The sequence below is a fragment of the Cherax quadricarinatus genome, chromosome 13, assembly GCF_038502225.1.
Source record: "Cherax quadricarinatus isolate ZL_2023a chromosome 13, ASM3850222v1, whole genome shotgun sequence".
Classification (NCBI taxonomy): domain Eukaryota; kingdom Metazoa; phylum Arthropoda; class Malacostraca; order Decapoda; family Parastacidae; genus Cherax; species Cherax quadricarinatus.
This window is the reverse complement of record NC_091304.1, coordinates 3,480,881-3,501,253: the sequence shown is the minus strand read 5'-3', so window position 1 is coordinate 3,501,253 and position 20,373 is coordinate 3,480,881. Positions and strand designations below refer to the sequence as shown.

Sequence of the window (20,373 nt, the reverse complement as noted above, 5' to 3'; positions counted from 1 at the left end):
ACACCTCTTCAGAACAAACACAAAAATCACATTTCACATCCACAAATGCATCTCATCACCCATCTCAAATCCACTAAAATCACTGTAACCAAGATATTCACAAAACTCTATGACCACCTAACACACACACACACACACACACACCTCACTTTACTGTGAACACCTTCAAAACACTCTCATACATTTTGTCTTCTCTAACTCACCCACCAATTTTCATTCTCATTCACACTTACACATTTCATTAACCGAAATTACATCTCATCCACCAAACTCCTCCCCCATTCTCTAGACTTTACAACATTAGCACAAAAAAAAACTAACTCATACACTTATGACATGAGACATTACCATAACTAACACACTGACTAACTTTGAACCATCTCTGAACAATACCTCCGAATACTCCCAAAACACTACTGATTACTACCAAATCACCACTGAATACTACCAAAACACCGTCAAAATCACCAGAAACTAAGTTTAGCATCACCAGCTAACACCCATTTTATAGAAATTCCCTCAAATCACTATAACCAAGAACTCCCTCCCCATGGGCGCAAAAAAAAAAAAAAAAAACTTGAACACAAACCTAATACACAAACACTTAGTACATGATCACCATCAACTGAAAACATATCTTGTACACACATAAATCTAAGACAACCACCAACTAACAAACGCCCATATTCACTTACCTCAAAAACCACTAATACCACAGAAAACACTCATTTTTTATAAACATTCACACAAAAAATCATATTTGACAATATCTAAGCGCACTCACCTCACCACCACCAACACACGATGTCACACCTCACAGGACCGGCGAGGTCACCTCCAGTGACGTCACACTCTCATCTGTATTTACTTGGTGATCAGTAACATCTCACCCAACCCACCTTGTTTCAACCTGTTGTACCCACATTATCTAAGAACACTATAACCAAGACGATTACCAGATTTTATGACCCCACCACTAAGATCACAGAAAACACTCATTTTTATAAACATTCACAAAAAAAATAACGATCAACAATTCCATATCATGTTTACCATCATCTATCAACACTCATCACCAAGATCACCAAAAATCTAAGATCATGCATCTCAAAACTACTATGATCACTGAAAACACTTATTTTTTAAACATTCGCACAAAAATAAGACATACACAAAAATACCACGACACTTCCACCAACATCTATAACATAACATGAGCACTATAACATATCACCTTCACCAAAAAAAAAAAAAAATAATACACAGACACCCACAACTTATACATTTCCATCACAAATTTAAGACACGAGACATACACACCCAATCTAAGACATTCACCTCCAACTAAGACATACACATCATAACTAAGACATACACCAAAACCTATACTTGTCATATTGACAATAAATATAAGACATAAGCACAAAAAAAAATTTACCATGTCATGAAACATTACCAGAACTAAGTCACACACCTCCAACTAATACACAATCACTTTACTAAGTTCATGTTAACTATTCATCAACAAAAAATATTAATACAATTTACCCACCAAATTTGTTATAATCATCAAAAAAATAAAACTGTTTTACACATTTTTTTTTCTCAAACTGAATATTCATACCGCATTTATCATTTCTCACCTATGTTGCATATCACATTCCTCATCCACATCATCCCTGAAATATCCTTTCTTATTCATCCGTATATCTCCTAGAGATATTTTATCCCGACGACCCATTATGACACTAGGAGCCAGAGTGTAGTAGGTGGTGTTCGAGTGGTGATGGTTGCTCTGGCTCCTAATGTCATGATGGGTCGTCGGGGTTAAAACATCTCTAGGGGATATACGGATGAATAAGAAAAGAGTACTCAAATGGTGTTTGAGACTATTCAAAGGTGTTTTTGAAGGTGTTCAAATGATGTGCAAGAGTATTTATGAAGGTGTTCTGGGAGTATTCAGTGGTGATTTGGGGGTGTTCGAATGATGTTTTTGGAGTATTCAAAGGTAAATGATGGTGTTTTTGGTGTGGTTCAAAGTAAAGTGTCTGAGTTAGTTTTTGTGATACTGTTGTAAAAATCTGGAGAATGAGGGAGGAGTTTTGGGGGATGAGTTGTAATTTAATGAAATATGTAAGTGTAGATAAATTAGAGATGTCAAATCTTATTTGGGAGTATTCAAAATGTTGACTTGGAAATGTTTTAGTGTTGTTTGGAAATGTTCAAAGGTGCTTTTGTGAGTATTCAAATGATTTATGAGAGTGTTTTGAAGGTGTTCGAAGTAAAGTGAGGTGTGTGTGTGTGTGTGTGTGTGTGTGTGTGTGTGTGTGTGAGTGTGTGTGTGTGTGTGTGTGTGTGCATATTAACTTCGTAATATGTAAAATTGTGACTAATGAATTTATCGAAAAGTGGTTATAAGTTGTAAGTGTTGTGGTGACTTTTTTCTGATGAAATAGTTAAAACGAGAAAAATGTCTAGACTTGTGTTGTATTTTGTAAAGAAATTGTGGATAGTTGTGGGTATTAACGAAAAAAATGTGAAATTATTTGTGTTATCCTTGGTTAAGAGTGAAAATGTGTAATGTTTTCCCTATGTTGTATATGAAGTGTGTAATACTGAGATGGTGACGACGAAGAAGATCCAGAACAAAATGCACAGAATTTCTTCAAGAGAAAAATATGCTGATTTTAGTCAATGAATTGTATCTTTTTTTCAATGAATTTTTTTTTGTTGGATGTATATGAAATGCATTGGTTGTATAATAAATAAATGAAAATATTGTGTATTAGTGTTATCATGCATTTTATTGTCTGCTCGACAAGATTCAGCCTGTGTGTGGAGTCATCACGTGACGTCACTGACATAGGGGGAAGTCGACAAGATTCAGCCTGTGTGTGTGAGGTCGCCGCGTGACGTCACTGACCGCCGAGTAAACACAGGTGGGGTGACGTCACACTTGTTTAGACCTGTAGTAAGAGAAAGTACCATGCCCCATAGGGGGAGTTCATTTGAATGCTTACTCCTAGAGGGGGGAATCCAAAAACTTGATCCAAGGAGATGGAGGAGAAATACTTGGGGTAGAAGTGGGTGGTGGGAGGTGTGGGGGGGAAATCTTTGTATTATTGATATCGAGAAAAACTTGATCCGAGGAATTGGAGAATACAAGAAAATTCGAAACCCCCAGAGGGGGGAATCCAAAAAACTTGATCCAAGGAGATGGAGACCACAAGAAAATGAAATTAAAAAAAAATTCGAAAAAATTTGGGATGGGGTGAAAGTGGGAGGGGGAATCCAAAAAAATTGATCCAAGGAGATGGAGTCTTTGTATTATTTGATATCAAGAAAAACTTGATCCAAGGAGATGGAGGAGGAATATTTGGGGTAGAAGTGGATGGTGGGAGGGGTACCCATAGGGGGAAACCCAAAAACTTGATCCAAGGAGATGGAGTCTTTGATATCGAGAAAAACTTGATCCGAGGAGATCATAAGAATTTCGAAACCCCATAGAGGGGAATCCAAAAAACTTGATCCGAGAAGTTGGAGCAGGGAATTTGGTATGCAAGTGGGAATCCATTTTGAATGCTTACACCCAGAGTGGGGGAATCCAAAAAACTTGATCCGAGGAGATGGAGTCTTTGATATCGAGAAAAACTTGATCCGAGGAGATGGAGAGCACAAGAAATTCAAAAAAAATTCGAAAAAATCGGAAAAAAATTCGGGGCACGGGGGCGATCCGGACGACGCTGCAGAAGGCGTTGCAGAAGGCGCAGGCGGGCACGACGGACGGGCGCGAGGGCGTGGCGGGCAGGTGGGTCGGCCCGAGGGCGGGGCCGGTGGGGGGCGTGGGTGGGGGTTGAGGGTGGGGGGTTGAGGGCGAGGTGGTCGAGGGCGAGGTGGTCGAGGGTGAGGTGGTCGAGGGTGAGGTGGTCGAGGGTGAGGTGGTCGAGGGTGAGGTTAAGGTCATTAGCATAAAGGTGTGAAAAGGAGTCCGCTCAGGAATACAGCGCTCAGGAAAGGGAGCCACTCAGCCGCATACAGCGCTCAGCCGCAGCCCTTTTCAGGAGGAGCCACTCAGCCCTATACGGCGCTCAGCCGCCTTCAGCACTACTTATATATATATATATATATATATATATATATATATATATATATATATATATATATATATATATATATATATATATATATATATATATATATATATATATATATATTATTGTACCCAAGGAACAAGTGGTATTGATAATAACAGCACTGTACTAGCCAAGGAGTCGAACCCATGCTGTTTTCGCCCGCCACATGGTGAGAGAAAACGCTCAAGCAGCAGTACAATAATATAATATACTGGTTGTTGAGCTAGCACACAAACAGGGAGTGGAATGAAATTAGCTTAGAGGCGTCCACACCACCGTATGTCCGTCGAAGATGGGTATAACATCTAGCTTGGCTGAATGCACCATTGTTAAGGATTGTGTGATCTAAAGTGTCATGCGTTTTCTCTCACCATGAGGAGGGCCAAAACAGCATGGGTTCGACTCCTTGGCTAGTGCAGTGTTGTTATTGATATATATATATATATATATATATATATATATATATATATATATATATATATATATATATATATATATATATATATATATATATATATATATATATATATATATATATATATGTATTTATATATATATATGTATATATATATATATATATATATATATATATATATATATATATATATAAACACACACACACACACGCACTCAGTGACCAATTCATTAGTTACACCCTTACAGTATTGGGTAGAGCTTCCCTTTGACTCCAGAACATCCTGAATTCTAAAAACATTTCTTAGAGATCTTGGTCCATATTGACATGCTAGCATCACGCATTTGCTGAAGATTTGTCGGCTGCACATTCATGATGAGAATCTTCTGTTCCACCTTATCCCAAAAGTTTAGGCTATTTCCTGACCCTACTAACTGCATGTCACAGCAGAAATCACGAATCATCAAACCAGACAACGGTCTTGCAGTCTCCAACTCTTCAGTTTTGGTTAGCCTGTGTCCACCGTAGCTTCAGTTTCCTGTTTTTATTTGAAAGGAATGGAACCCAGTGTGGTCTTCTGCTGTTGTAGCCCATCCACTTCAAGGATCGATGTGTTGCATATTCACAGAAGCTCTTCCGCAGACCACTGCTGTAATGTGTGTTTCATTTATCAATTTTTTGGTTTTCTAAACTATTTACACAAATTCTATCAGATACAGTAACATCTTGGGATCTAGATACAGGGAAGTCTTCTAAGCTTGGCTAATCTATTTGCATGACCTGCTTCCACTAGTGGGGTTTTCCACTGATGACTCTGCCTACCACTGATTCTACGTGGATATTATGTACTTTTATTGAGACTGATGGACTGAACACATCGACTCAAGGCTGAGGGACTGATTACCTCAAACTCCTCCTCATCTCCCACCGTTCTTCTCTGTATTGTACTAAAGAAGCCAATGAGTGGCGAAAAGTTTCCAGAATAAAGATTCCTAAATGTTGCCCAAGTGTCTCAGTTATCAGTTTGTCGGTTTATAAACCATTTACACAAATTCTCTCAGATGTAGCGATATCATTAAGTATTCATCTGTGGTCCTGAGGATATCATCCAACATTCCCCCGTGGTCTTGAGGATATCATTTGTGGCTTAGCGCTTCTTTTTGATTATAATAATAATAATTGAGGATATCATCCAGTATTCCCCTGTGGTCTTGTGGATATCATCCAGCATTCCTTTGTGGTCTTGAGGATATCATCCAGCATTCCCCTGTGGTCTTGAGGATATCATCCAGCATTCCTTTGTGGTCTTGAGGATATCATCCAGCATTCCCCTGTGGTCTTGAGGATATCATCCAGCATTCCCCTGTGGTCTTGAGGATATCATCCAGCATTCCCCTGTGGCCTTGAGGATATCATCCAGCATTTCCCTGTGGCCTTGAGGATATCATCCAGCATTTCCCTGTGGTCTTGAGGATATCATCCAGCATTTCCCTGTGGTCTTGAGGATATCATCCAGCATTCCCCTGTGGTCTTGAGGATATCATCCAGCATTCCCCTGTGGTCTTGAGGATATCATCCAGCATTCCCCTGTGGTCTTGAGGATATCATCCAGCATTCCCCTGTGGTCTTGAGGATATCATCCAGCATTCCCCTGTGGTCTTGAGGACATCATCTAGCATCACCCTGTGGCCTTGAGGATATCATCAAGCATTTCCCTGTGGCTTTGAGGATATCATCCAGCATTTCCCTGTGGTCTTGAGGATATCATCCAGCATTTCCCTGTGGTCTTGAGGATATCATCCAGCATTTCCCTGTGGTCTTGAGGATATCATCCAGCATTTCCCTGTGGTCTTGAGGATCTCATCCAGCATTTCCCTGTGGCCTTGAGGATATCATCCAGTATTTCCCTGTGGTCTTGAGGATATCATCCAGTATTCCCCTGTGGTCTTGAGGATATCATCCAGCATTTCCCTGTGGTCTTGAGGATATCATCCAGTATTCCCCTGTGGTCTTGAGGATATCATGCAGCATTCCCCTGTGGTCTTGAGGATATCATCCAACTTTCCACTAAAGCCCTGTGGGTTCCGCAGCTTCAGAAGCTTTATTGCAGCAGAGCTGGAGTTACTATTACCTGTCAATTACCATCTCTCAGGATGACTTACTAACCCACCACATGATGTAAATACTACTGATTTATCTACTCTAATGATAAAAGCAACTACGTTTATCATTTTCATGATGGCGGCGTATGACCCACTCGCATTTAGCTCTTTCTTTCGAGTACAGTAATAACTTTCCACTAACAATCTAGCCACTGCGGTCTAGCGAGCGTAGTGTTGTAGCAGCCTCACTGAGTATACAAGCGCAGTGGCTATCACTCACCAATGGCGATAGAAAATACATTAGACAGCGTTTAAAATTCATTCTTATATAAATTTAGTTAAAAAAGAATATCAGTACTAAATAAACACAAACTGAAGAGAAGCTCTCTCATGTTAGTCTTTTTTCTATTGTAGTCGAAGTAAACTTGAATTCAGTTGTCCAGCACACCAAAGTTTTTTCAGAACCAGGGGGGCTCCCCATTAATTATATGTAACATGTCACCTATTCTTATAACAGTTGTATACTGTACTTTCTGGAAATAGTTTAATTTTCATAATGCCATCACGTGGGGTAACATGTTCAGGAGCCCTGAACATGTTATCCCACGTGAAGACGCACACTTTGTGAAGTTTGTTAGAACTTGGTATTATTATAGACATGGGAGGAGCTAAGACTTAGAGGCGTGGCTAATCACTGACCACGAGCGCCTATTGGCTTAAGTTTCCGCCTTGTTCCTGGTGCTCCAATCACTTGACTTTGTCTACCGGGACTCTCCTGCTCTGCCAGTCACCGAAAAGACGTTGACTTCTTACAGCTAAGGCAACCAATAAGGTTTATTTGAAGTATATAATATTGTTACCTCCTTGTTCAGTGACGGAACAAAGCCATGAGACCAGTGTCAGTACCCTTTAGATGCGTCCATTATCAACACAGGGGAGGAACCCTATACACTGTAACTACACACACATTTTTCAAAATTTGTATAAATCAATACAAAAAAAAAGAACTGTCGTTAATGGAGTCATCAGCCCATATATCTAGGTTGTCAGTGAGTGGGGAAACATACGGATTTGGTGCCATATCCGCGTTCGTAATGCGGGTGCCAGCTGGCCTTGAGAAGAGGGATGTAGGACACCTGGTTGGATTTCCTGGATGCTTCAAGGTCTCTTCCAGGTCTGGGTGAGCTTCCAGGCTGGCCACGACTCTGCTATGACCCCCACACAGGTGTCGAGGAAATGGCTGGAATAGTTCCCAGGGCGTCGCGTGTGCTGGACACTTATAGTTCAGCGACCAGTGTGAAGGTCGTCCACCCACACGCCGGGGTCACCGCCCCCACAACTAGCAGTCAAGGTCGTTCACCCTTACACCGGGGTCACCGCCCCCACAACGAGCAGTCAAGGTCGTCCACCCACACGCCGGGGTCACCGCCCCCACAACGAGCAGTCAAGGTCGTTCACCCTTACACCGGGGTCACCGCCCCTACCTACCCAATCATGGGGAGGTGTGGTCTTGACCAATTCTGGTGACCACGTCTTGTTGTGATGTTGCTCCAGCCCATCCATTCATTTGATATGGAATGTAATGCGTTAAATACAAGAGTGCTTTGTTCTGAATTAGCCTCACAAACAGACGGGACCAAGCCTGGGCCGTGGGTACACCAACAGACGAAGTAGAGGTTTATAGCCATAGATGACGAACTAATTCTATGTGTACCTATCGCCAGCTAAATTTGTAGTCCCAGCTCTCGCAGTTGTATTATGCATCTATGTAATAACCGGATAATTCTGTATTCTTTACACCGTCATTATTAACATAATGAATAAATATATTCACTCATATATTTGTATATAATCTTTCTCAGTATTAAGTGGAGTATAAGTGGTGATAAGTGTCTATGGAAGATGATGAGAGGGATCTCGCACCCCTTGGTGAAAAGGTCTGTGTAGCTTTAGCAACCAAATCTGGTGAGGTGATGTTGCGACTAGGGCTGGTGTGGTCTTGACGACCAGGGCTGGTGTGATCTTGACGACCAGGGCTGGTGTGGTCTTGACGACCAGGGCTGGTGTGATCTTGACGACCAGGGCTGGTGTGGTCTTGACGACCAGGGCTGGTGTGGTCTTGACGACCAGGGCTGGTGTGATCTTGACGACCAGGGCTGGTGTGGTCTTGACGACCAGTATGGTGTAATCTTGGCCAGGTTTAGTGTGGTATTGCGAGGATAGGATGAGTGGCGCTGCCCAGTGCTGTCATTATGGTGGTATATCCTCTCACAAGATGAGTGGCACTGCCCAGTATTGTCTTTATGGTGGTATATCCTCTCACAGGATGAGTGGCACTGCCCAGTATTGTCTTTATGGTGGTATATCCTCTCACAGGATGAGTGGCACTGCCCAGTATTGTCTTTATGGTGGTATATCCTCTCACAGGATGAGTGGCACTGCCCAGTGCTGTCAATTCAGGCTCAATTCAGGGAACCGGAGCACAGATCCAATTCCCTAGATCAAGAGCCCCTCACCAGCGTCAAGGAACCTCCCTTGAGGGGACTAGAAGCAGTAGAATTACAGTTGTTTAGCGAGAAAATGGCAGACGACTTCATGTGTTGTGCAGATGAAACATTTCAGCAATAAAGATACCCAGGTGTTGCAAATGTGTCTTATTTGTCAACCTGTCGATATTGTATACCATCAATAATAAGATTATGGCAGTGTCTCACGAAATCGTAATGACACGATTGCAAACTAACTATACCACGGGCGGGGTTAGAACCCGCTTCGGTCTGAAGTTTTATGACTCTGATCACGGGTTCTAACCCCGCCCGTGGTATGTTTTTTTTATTGTAGTGTATTCACAAAACATGATGAGTGATGCTGTCCAGTATTGTGTTTATGATGGTAAGTTCACTCACAGGATGAGTGATGTTGTCCAATATACTTCCTTCTCAAGGTAAAATCTAAATCTAGCATTGCCTTGGCTTAAAACAAAAGTACTTGAAACTCATTAAAAAAATACTAAAAATTGTTGGAACCTTTCCGAAATTGTAGAGATGCCTCGATGCCGGTGAAGGGTTCTTGATCTAAGGAATCAGAGATACTCTCTACTACCTTAGATGAAATCTGATTATCCCCCATTCCCCAGGCTCTGTACCGTTTTAGAGCGTCCTCGTGAAGATAATCATAACCACTTGCCCAAAACAGTAGTGGAGGGAGGAACAGGTCGCTCACCGCCACCCTTCACATGACTGCTGACGTGATGCCTGCTGCAGGTCAAGAATCTCATGTGACCATCACTACATAAGGCTGCTGCACTTCTCACACGCCCAGGCACCCGCTGTAGGTCAAGACTCTCGTATGACCATCACTACCTGAGGCTGCTGCACCTCTCACTCCCAGAGGAACCTTGAGCAAGTGGCGTTGAACTGCAAGTAACTACAGTTCGTACACTCCTCCGTAGCTGTTCACACTCTCGACCATTCCTTACGGTATTCAAGAATTTTGAACTTTAGGATCCGTTTCTGTGCTTTTGTGTTCCTGGAAGACCTTGATGCCGGTGAACGGCTTTTGTTATAAGGAACTACAGGTGCCCTCCATTTCTCTGGACGAAAATTAATTGCCTTACATTACCAAGGAGCTCTGTGACTCCTGCGAGTTTAGGGCTTTCCCTTGATAATAATAATGTGCATTTAGTTGAACTGCAGTATAATAAATAAAAATCTGTATTATATGTTATATTAAAAAAAAGATACTTACCCATACGAGTTTATTATATGAGACTCATGTGGTATTTATATCAAAATTTTATTACATGATAAAACTGGATCCATCTGATGGATGGAGGACTATAGTGACCTACAGTATATACCAGTTTATGATGCTAGAGTAAGAGTTATACTTAGCTAAGACTCCCATCGCATAGAATGGCTATTTATACACTAATTGAAACACCCAACATCTCTATGATAATATTATAAATCCCTTAAGTATCAAACCTAATTACCTAAAAGTTCCCAAGCGCTAGTTCAAGCCCTCTAGGAGGTGTGCAAGAAAGGTATAGAATACCGACAAAATGAAAGTTAAGACACATGTGCACTACGGTGCTCTTCACTCCGACTCCAAGGCTGAGGGACTGATTACCTCATCTTTTGTATATAGTTCTACTGTCTTGAAGTTATGTCCTAGAATCTGTATTGATAAAGCCACTGGATGGCGAAACGTCTACAATAAAGATAACCAGATGTTGCACATGTGTCTTAACTTCCCTCTAGGAGGTATAATTATATTCTCATGCTCCTTAGATCAAGAGCCCCTCACCAGCATCAAGGGACAATCAGCAGTAGCAGATTAGCTACTCAACATTTCCCAGGAGGTCGTCCACCTCGACGTGTGATAACTGCGGGAGAACCGCGAGACCAACGACCTATCCGTAGCGGTACAGCATTACGGTAGAACAAGGTCTTGTGTCAGGTGGTCCACTGTGAGGGAGTGAACGCTGGGCCAGCGGTCAAGGTCTGAAGGTGTCAAGGTCTGCAGGTGCGGCCGCCCGCTGCTATTTAGGGAACATGGCGGGTAAACTGTGCGGTGTGGGGGACCTTGAACCTGATGATGATACACAAGCTTCTGCTGCTATTACTACTGCTACTACTACCTATTCCCAGGAGCCTGACCAGAGAAGACGGTATAACTATTTACTACTACTACTTCTACTACTACTACTATTATTACTACTACATGCACATTTTTATGTACATTTCTGTATTTTTCAATAAGAATTGTGTAATTTTTAATCTTGTTTGTAAAACAGGGATCTCATTTTTCAGGTATTTCCCAGATCTTCATTGATACATAACGCGTAAATTTATTTTTAAAAATAATTTTGGATGCAGTAATATGTAGAATTAGTTTGGTTACAAAATCATGAACCAACTAGAACTAAGGTTATGTATGTAAGGTTATTCAACGAGGCCTAAGGTTATTCTAAATGCTGCTGGTCAGCATTTAGAAAAATAAAATGTTGGGGGGGGCTGATAATTTATAGTTTTTTTTCCAAATGAAGATCTTTTTGCTGGGCAAATTATTAAAAAAGTTTTTTCTTCTTATTGTTAGGTTAGGTTAGGTTAGGTTAGGTTAGGTTAGGTTAGGTTAGGTTAGGTTAGGTTAGGTTAGGTTAGGTTAGGTTTGGTTAGGTTAGGTTAAGTTAGGTTAGGCTAGGTTAAGTTAGGTTAGGTTAGGTTTGGTTAAGTTAGGTTAGGCTAGGTTTGGTTAAGTTAGGTTAGGTTAAGTTAGGTTAGGTTAGGTTAGGTTTGGTTAAGTTAGGTTAGGCTAGGTTAAGTTAGGTTAGGCTAGGTTAAGTTAGGTTAGGTTTTGGATTAAGAGCCTCTCACCTGCATTAACGAACCTCCCTTAAGGGATGCCTCTGTATAACGGTAATTCTTATTATTATAATAAAAATGAAGCGCTAAACTAGTTAGGTAAGACTAGAACACAGTTTAGGCAGAGAAGGGTTCGTTTATCAGCTCCCCAAGAAAAATTGGTTAAAATTTCAAGTTCATTGAGCCAGCTATGCCAGGCAGCCTAGGAAGGTTATGCAAGACTTCCATGACAATTGTTGATCAAAAAGGCCGAGAAATTTGAACATATCAGAATGCTGATGTAGGTATAAACCAGGATGAAGGTCAAGAGGGCATTGCATGGAATTTAGCTAGCTTCAACAAGAGCAAGTTTACAACCATATGAGTTGGCCCAGCTGAAAGTGCATCCAATAATATACTGGAGACAGATCACAGAGTTGGAGTTTGTGCGTGCATAACCATTAGCTAAATCATCTACACATAGGAATGACCAGATATCTGGAGGAAGAACAGAGAAAAGCTCCATAATGGTAAGCAGGAACAAGGCAGTGGCAAGAACACAGCTGATCTTCGAGTAACGTGATGCTCATTTGCATTTAGGTCATTCCATATCAAGTGGACCAGGGCTCCCCACCTCACCATCATGGATTTTAACGAAACCTGGTGTGCTGGATCCACCATGTCCCAAACTAACTTTTTTAAAGTTTCAGATCTGTCAATGCCGAGATAGAACCTTTTGTTTGACACCATGACGCGACCGTGTACCGTAACCCTATGAATTATTATTATAATCAAGGGGGAAGCGCTAAACCCGGAGGATTATACAGCGCCTGGGGATGGGGGGATGTGGAAGGCATTCAGGCTTAATTCGGGGAACTGGAGCACAGATCCAATTCCCTAAATCAAGAGCCCCTCACCAACATCAAGGAACCTTCCTTGAGGGCTAACCCTATGAAATTTTGGCAATTTTGAATCAAATTTATTTCTCACTCTCACGCTTTCAGGGAGGTACTGTGAGGTTTCCAAGACAACTGGCGATCAGACAGTAGGTCGAGAAATCTGACCGTATCACATTCAGGGATTCGTGAGCCATACAGGCACAATGGAATAACAGGGACGATTGAACATCTGGTGAAAGTAATTATGTTGTAGCACTAGAAAATTTAAACCCATGAGTAGTGGCCCAGTGTGAAACACTGCTGACAGCATTCTGGAGTGAGGACGCTACTAGGTGACAGTCAGCGCCTGCACAAGCTACAGCGAAATCAACAAAGAGTGATGGCCAAATATTAGAAGAGAGAACAGATGTCAGATCATTTATGGCAGATTTCTGCAGCTGAGGAAAACTCCTTGCGACCATTATTATTATTATAATCAAGGGGAAGCGCTAAACCCGGAGGATTATACAGCGCCTGGGGGGGGGGGATGTGGAAGGCATTCAGGCTTAATTCGGGGAACTGGAGCACAGATCCAATTCCCTAAATCAAGAGCCCCTCACCAACATCAAGGAACCTTCCTTGAGGGGTCCTTGCGACCAAATAAGATTGAAAAGACGTAAGAGGACTGTAAGGGCTGACGGATTTAAATGCTGAAGCATGCGAATACGAATGCCATCGGGCCCAGCTGCCGATGATCGGCAAGGGGAAAGTGTGAACTCTAGTTCTAGAAGTGTAAAAGGCACATTATAGGGCTCTTCTCTGCTAGAAGAAAAGTCTAAGGGCAGTAACTCTCTGGCAGGCTTGGAAGATAGAAGCAAGGGATATGGATTGAGCTCTTTAGATTATTATTATTATAATCAAGGGGGAAGCGCTAAACCCGGAGGATTATACAGCGCCTGGGGGGGGGATGTGGAAGGCATTCAGGCTTAATTCGGGGAACTGGAGCACAGATCTAATTCCCTAAATCAAGAGCCCCTCACCAACATCAAGGAACCTTCCTTGAGGGGTGAGCTCTTTAGAGATATGGACAAGATTTCTGATTTCCATGGCAACATTAAGAGGGTTTGCAACTCTGACACTAGCAACCTGGAGAATGGGAACAGGGTCTGGAGAGAACTTTCCACTCAGTTTCTGCACTTTTTTCCAAACTTCACTCTTTGAGGAAGCAGAAGTAATGGTAGAAACATAATCTTGACAACAAGTGTTTAGCTTCACGGATGACATAAAGGGCGACTGCTTTCGCCCGTTTAAAATAATTTCAAATGTACTGCACGAGCACAAGCAGGAGACAACCAAGGCACACATTTCTGAGAATGCTTGCTCGAGGTTTGAGGTATAGAATGTGAAGCTACGATTAAAACCGAGATGGAAAATAAGCGTAACAGCTTATCAATAGAGGACGAAGAAGGGTCCTCACTAAAAGCAGTTTGATGCGAGTACAGATCCCAATTCGCACGTTCAAATTTCCAGCGTGGACTTCGAGGAGGGTGAGAATATGAATAGAAAGGAAGGATAGGAAAATGATCGCTGTCATGTAAATCTGGGAGCAGAGACCAGGTAGTCAAGTGCAGTTCAAGAGGAACAAATGAGAGATATCAGTACAAGAGAGATTGAGTGCGACGGTCAAAATGGGTGGGAGTACCAGTATTTAAAGCATGGAGGGGAAGAGAAGTGAGAGGAGCCTGTAACTGATTACCACAGGAGTCACAGTGGGAACCCCCCCCCCCCCCCCGAGGAAATGATGAGCATTAAAATCACCTAATAACAGGATAGGTGGCGGTAAAGAAAAAAAAGAAACGCAACATCTGGGATAGATAATGCTCGAGAAGGGGAGAGATACAAAGAACATACTGTATACCACTTGTTCAAGTAGATGCGAGCTGCTGTGTAATGCAGCGAAGCATGAATTAAGATCTGATTATTATAATCAAAAAGAAGCGCTAAACCACAAGGGCTATACAGCAATTTAGATCTGAAGGCATGGTATACCAGTGAGCACAAGAAGTGCCCTTTCATTAAAAGTTCCATCGGGATAAAGATCAGATGAATGTAATAAAACATAGCCCGATTATTATAATAAAAAAGAAGCGCTAAACCACAAGGGCTATACAGCAACATAGCCCGAGATGGGATGGATAACAGCAGAGCGTAGTTTAGGTTCTTGTAAACACACACAATTGGAAAACTGAGAGAACACCTGAAGCTCACCGTGATTACCCGAGGCCCCGGATATCCCACCGTAAATAAGCCATGATTTGCAAGAACGGTATATCGGGAATATGAAGTAGATGTCTTCTAACTAGTATGGGTACGAAAGTCTACATGTGGAGGAAGGGGAAAATGAGTAAGCAGCGAAGGACTGGAACACTACAAAGAAATTAGTTGTGTAGATGGTTTAGACGAGCGAGAAGAGATGGGTTTTGTCTCCTCAATATATTCGAAGATAGCTTCAAGTGTTTCCGAGGACAAGGAAGTTGCATGTAGTACGACATCAGAGGTAGAAGGGGAAGGGTGAGCAAAGATCGGAGGTGATGGAAAATGCCAAAGAAGGGGGGATGAGAAGGTAGAGTTAACTTGGGAAGAAACTTGGGAGGGGACAGAAGAACTTGGGAGAGGACTGTACGAGGGGGAGGATGAACCTCTACGCTAGTAACAGAACTAGTAAGAGGTAAAGAACTAAGTACAGAAACTAGAAAGGAAAAATATTTGGAAAGGCTGTGAAGAAGGGGTAAAAGGAAGTTTAAACTTTGGGGATGGTTTGATTTTCAAAGGAGAGACGAGGTGGTGTAGTTATGCGGTCTTGTAGGCATAGAAACATGCAAGTGTGAAGACAAAGATTCAAGAACAGTATTAGGCACTAAGGTAGGAACCTCGGGGGCAAGGACTGGGTACTACCAAGGTTGGAGATCTAGATTATTATTATTATAATCAAGGGGGAAGCGCTAAACCCGGAGGATTATACAGCGCCTGGGGGGGGATGTGGAAGGCATTCAGGCTTAATTCGGGGAACTGGAGCACAGATCCAATTCCCTAAATCAAGAGCCCCTCACCAACATCAAGGAACCTTCCTTGAGGGGTGGAGATCTAGAATAAGAAAGTCGTGGAAGTCTCCACTAGAGGCGAAGATGAGAGACAGGCATGGCAACGAATTTCTTGTTCTTTTACGTAAACTTGTCAATGGCGAGAAAAATCCACATGAACCTTATTACAATCAAGGCAAGAGGGATTCAGATTGCAGGATGTAGTTGTATGGTCGTCAGCACCACAGACTGGGCACTGTCACGGACCCGCCATATTTTGCTGGGTGGCCAAAGCACCAGCAATTTCTGCATTGTTGTGGTGTAGGGATCAACTCTTGAACTTGGATTATTAGTATTATAATCATGGAGGAGTGCTAAACCCGTAGGATTATACAGTGCATCGGGGGTGGGGGGTTATTCAGGCAACCAGAGCACAGATCCAATTCCCAAGATCAAGAGCCCCACACCAGCATCAAGGAACCTCCCTTAAGGGGCTTGAACTTGAGGTGCCCAGCAATATAAATGGAGGACAGAAGCTCACAACAATCTAAAGTTAAGCGAGCTACATTGCAGGGGTAGCGTCTCCGCCCGTGGGCAGTTAGTATACATGTGTCTACTTTGAGAATTGGGAGGTCTTGGAGCTCAAGTTGTTCGAGAATGTTGTCACCACGTCTATATGTTGAACAAGGGTACGAGGTAGAATAATGGTACCACTACAAGAATTGAGAGTGGCGTGTCTGAATTGTTACAGGGATAGCATCTACTGTGGTAAGGAGAGAAATTATAATCAAAAAGAAGTTAAGGAGAGAAAGATCGTGGGCTTGGCTAGCATTGTGTACCGTGACGATGCGTGCACTGCTTGAGAGCACGATGAAATATTTTGGCCAACATGGTGTATGAGCGTCTTGCCGATGCTACGATCTGAAAGATACTCAGTAGAGGTCGGTTGTAGAGTAAAAAAATTTAATCCATTGTGTACTCTGAAATGTAATAAGGGAAGCGAGTATCATGCCGGTCTTTCCTGGGCAGAGTGAGAAGTAATAGAAGTGTCATCACTTGATGGTCTTGGTCATTTAGGTGTGGGACCGGAGTTGGTCAGACTTGAGATGGGTGGACAATCCGAGAATCGTCATACCAAAGAGAAAGAAGCCGGAAGCCTGATCAAAGAAGTGCGGAGGTCGGATGAATCGAAGGAGCCGGGTGGAAACTCGGCACCTGGAACTGGTGGTGAAACGGTACCAGCAAAAGTTACAGGGTCATGAGAAAGGTCCAAAGAATGGTCAGATAACAAGATAGGGTCGGAACAGGGTGTGGTAGCAGAAAGGGACCCGGGAGGAGCTTGGTCATGGACTTGGGACTCCTTAGCTATGACACATCTTTCCTTTTGTTTTTTGGAAAAAATAAAGAGGGGAACATGAAGGAATAGCTCCTAGGAGGAATAAAAGGGCCGTGAATCCCCCCTCTGCACCCAAAAGGACCCCAGTACAAGTAGTACAGATGAGGCATGGAACCCGTGCCATACCCTACCCTTCATACCAGTAAACCAGCAATCCAGGATAGCAGCCTCACATCTACCGAGCCACCTCGGTGGACAAAGAGGGCAGCCGGATACCCGCCACAAAGCATACCTCCTTCGACTACCTCCCGGAATCCAACAAGCAGCCTCCAGAAATGCACCTGTCACTCGAGACACCCAAAACACCCCCCTCCCTCCAAGAACCTGAAAGGGAATTAGACATCCCCAGTTGATCCAGGTCCACGGCAAACTACACTACCACCAAGGACCTCAACGGAATGGGTTGGACCACAGTACCTTTCCCCCTACCTAGGAACTAGAATGCCTGAGGGAAGAACCACAAAAGTTGAAAACAAAGGGGATAGGGAAGGGATGGGGGAGGAGGAGGAAAGGGGAGGATGGAAGGGAAAGGGGGATATGGAAGGGAAAGGGGGATAATTAGGTTGGGTTTGAGAAAGACAAAGGTCCACTTCCTCAGACCATTAGCCTCTTGACCACCAGGAGCCCCCCTTTAAAGGGATGGGAGGGTGGCAGACTACTTTCCTGCTTAATACTACTTAGTTTTTCCAGAAAATAATGGCAGTTTCATTGGACTGGATATGTAACCATACTAACACATTCATTTGCCTATCTCCATACAGCAAGTTTCAATGAACCGCATGAGCACAGTCAGAGCACCCCAGGGTAGTGTATTTCTCCTAGGTCTGTGGTACTGAAAGTGGGGCTTCAGAGAGAATAAATAAGAGTGGTTCAGGAGGAACACCCTGAAGTGCGTGTGTACATGAAATGTCCATTAGAATTAAAGTCGGGTAAGAATGGCAAGTAGAAAGAATAGGGAACTGATCAGTCAATCGTTTCCTACCCAATCTAATTAATGCTGTTAGAGGATAATTATAAGGGAAGCACTGAACCCTTGCAGGTCATACAGCATATAGGGACTAAAGTGATCTATACAAAAGAATCTAGGTGCATGAATACTGGCATTTCGAGATGAGAGAAAATGACCAGTTTTTGCACGTCACTGCATAACCCACTGCACACCGAGTGATGAACATTAAAATGACCCAATAAATGGTATAGGTTCACTAAGGAAATGGAGATCAGGTCCAATTCCTTGGCTCAAAGTCCCTCGTTGGCATTGGACATTCCCTTAAGGGGTTAGGCTCTTGAAGACATACTTAAGGGGGAAAACTGGCTTAAGGGGGAGAACTAGCTCTCCACAACTCCCCACATCTTGATATTGCATTGAAAAACTGACATTATTACTTGTAATACTGCAGTAGAGAACACCAAGGTCTTAATAGATATACTAGTGATAGGAATTTCTGTGGTGTGTTGCATATTGGTTACAAGCATAAGTGGCAAAATAAAGGCAAAAGAGAGGGGATCATGAGGCTGGAATGTTGATGTTAACATAGGATTATATTGGGGAATGCACAAGTTTCAGTTTACACGAGAATCGTATCGGTTTGCTATTTAAAGGGCCTATTAAAGTGCATTTGCAGCTGTCTCTTGATACATAACCATTGTCTCTAAAAAGTGAAAGCATAATGTGGGAATGGCAAGGAAAGCTAGGTTAAGTTTAGAGATGGCAGCTGTCAAGGAATGGGGTTGCAAAGGACTAGTTGGCTTAAGTAATGTACATTTGCTAAAACGAGGACAGACTTACCATCCGAGAAAGAAAGGGGTGTAAAAGGGTATATACTCATACTTTTGATGTAGCAGCAGTCAATTTGGTCATGGTAAGCTTGTGAAGGACTCAAGGTGATAGATTTTGTATGTTATGGGGATGAAGGGGAGGTTGAGGTACAAGTGTTGAACAGCTGAAGAGAACTGAAGACAGAGGCATTTAGGGGATGATCCGTATCATTTTAGACCTAGGGAAGCGCTGAACTGGCAGGGATAAGGCAATATCTTGGAAATGGAAGGAATTTGAGGTTGATCCAAAAAAAAGGAATGGGAAAATTGTCAATCAATGGCCCTTGATCATTATCAAGATACCCATCCCTAAGCTTCTCTATTAATCTATTTTCAAGTGCTAAACCTGATGTCATACAGCACCTGGGAAATGGGATGTGAGGATATCAAGTAGCTCAAATCCCCTGGAAGGGATCTTGAACCCCTCACCATCAAGGAACCTTCCTTGAAGGTAATAGCTATCACGAACAAGAAAAAGTTGTTGATGCAATTGTGTACATCTACTTGTACATAATTCGCCAGATCTACAGTGTGTTGCATGTTATACAAAGACTTAACAATTCTTTTTCTTATGGTACTTGGTATTTATACATACACCAACAAGGTTATTTAAAACTACTTTCATTACAATATTTATTATACCTTAAAACTATTCAAGGCTATGATGTACACAAAACTTGTACTTTAGTAGCAAGTGGTTCTACTAATTCTATCATACATAAAAATATGAGAAAAAAAATCACATACATTTAATTTAAATGATAACATTCAGTTAAGAACTTCACAAATGAATACTTTGGTCATTTTATAAATTTACAAACACTTTTAATTGTAAAAGATACTTTTACTTGTCAGAAAATAAGAAGCTTCCTCACTCAGCAAACAGTTTCCTGAATGAAGTAAATCACACCTACACAATTTTCTTCCACTTCCCATGGACGAATGTAATGTACCACCTGAAAAAAAAAAAATAAAAAAAAATGAAGGATATAATGCATCCGAAGTATCTCAATCTTATTTTTTCACGTGGGAAAACTAACAATCACATGAAAAATCACTTCCTCTTTGAGAAAACTGGAATATTGTTAGGGAATTTTTTTTTTAGTTTGCATAAACATAGCATGTGTAAATTTAATCTTTCAAAAAAAAAAAAATCAACAAGTCGGCAGTCTCCCACCGAGGCAGGGTGACCCAAAAAGAAAGAAA

At 42.1% G+C, this 20,373-nt stretch overlaps 1 protein-coding gene across 2 annotated transcripts in view; it reads right to left on the bottom strand.

Moving 5' to 3' along the window:
• Positions 1–19,786: 19,786 nt before the first annotated feature.
• Hel25E (ATP-dependent RNA helicase 25E) overlaps positions 19,787–20,373 on the bottom strand; it is a 46,567-nt gene continuing 45,980 nt past the window's right edge. Inside the window, exon 10 of one of the 2 annotated variants that reach the window (XM_053776623.2) lies at positions 19,787–20,123. The gene's annotated coding sequence lies outside the window, so the exon portion shown is untranslated. The remainder of the gene's footprint in view (positions 20,124–20,373) is intronic. The other variant, XM_070084396.1, reaches the window with a different exon arrangement.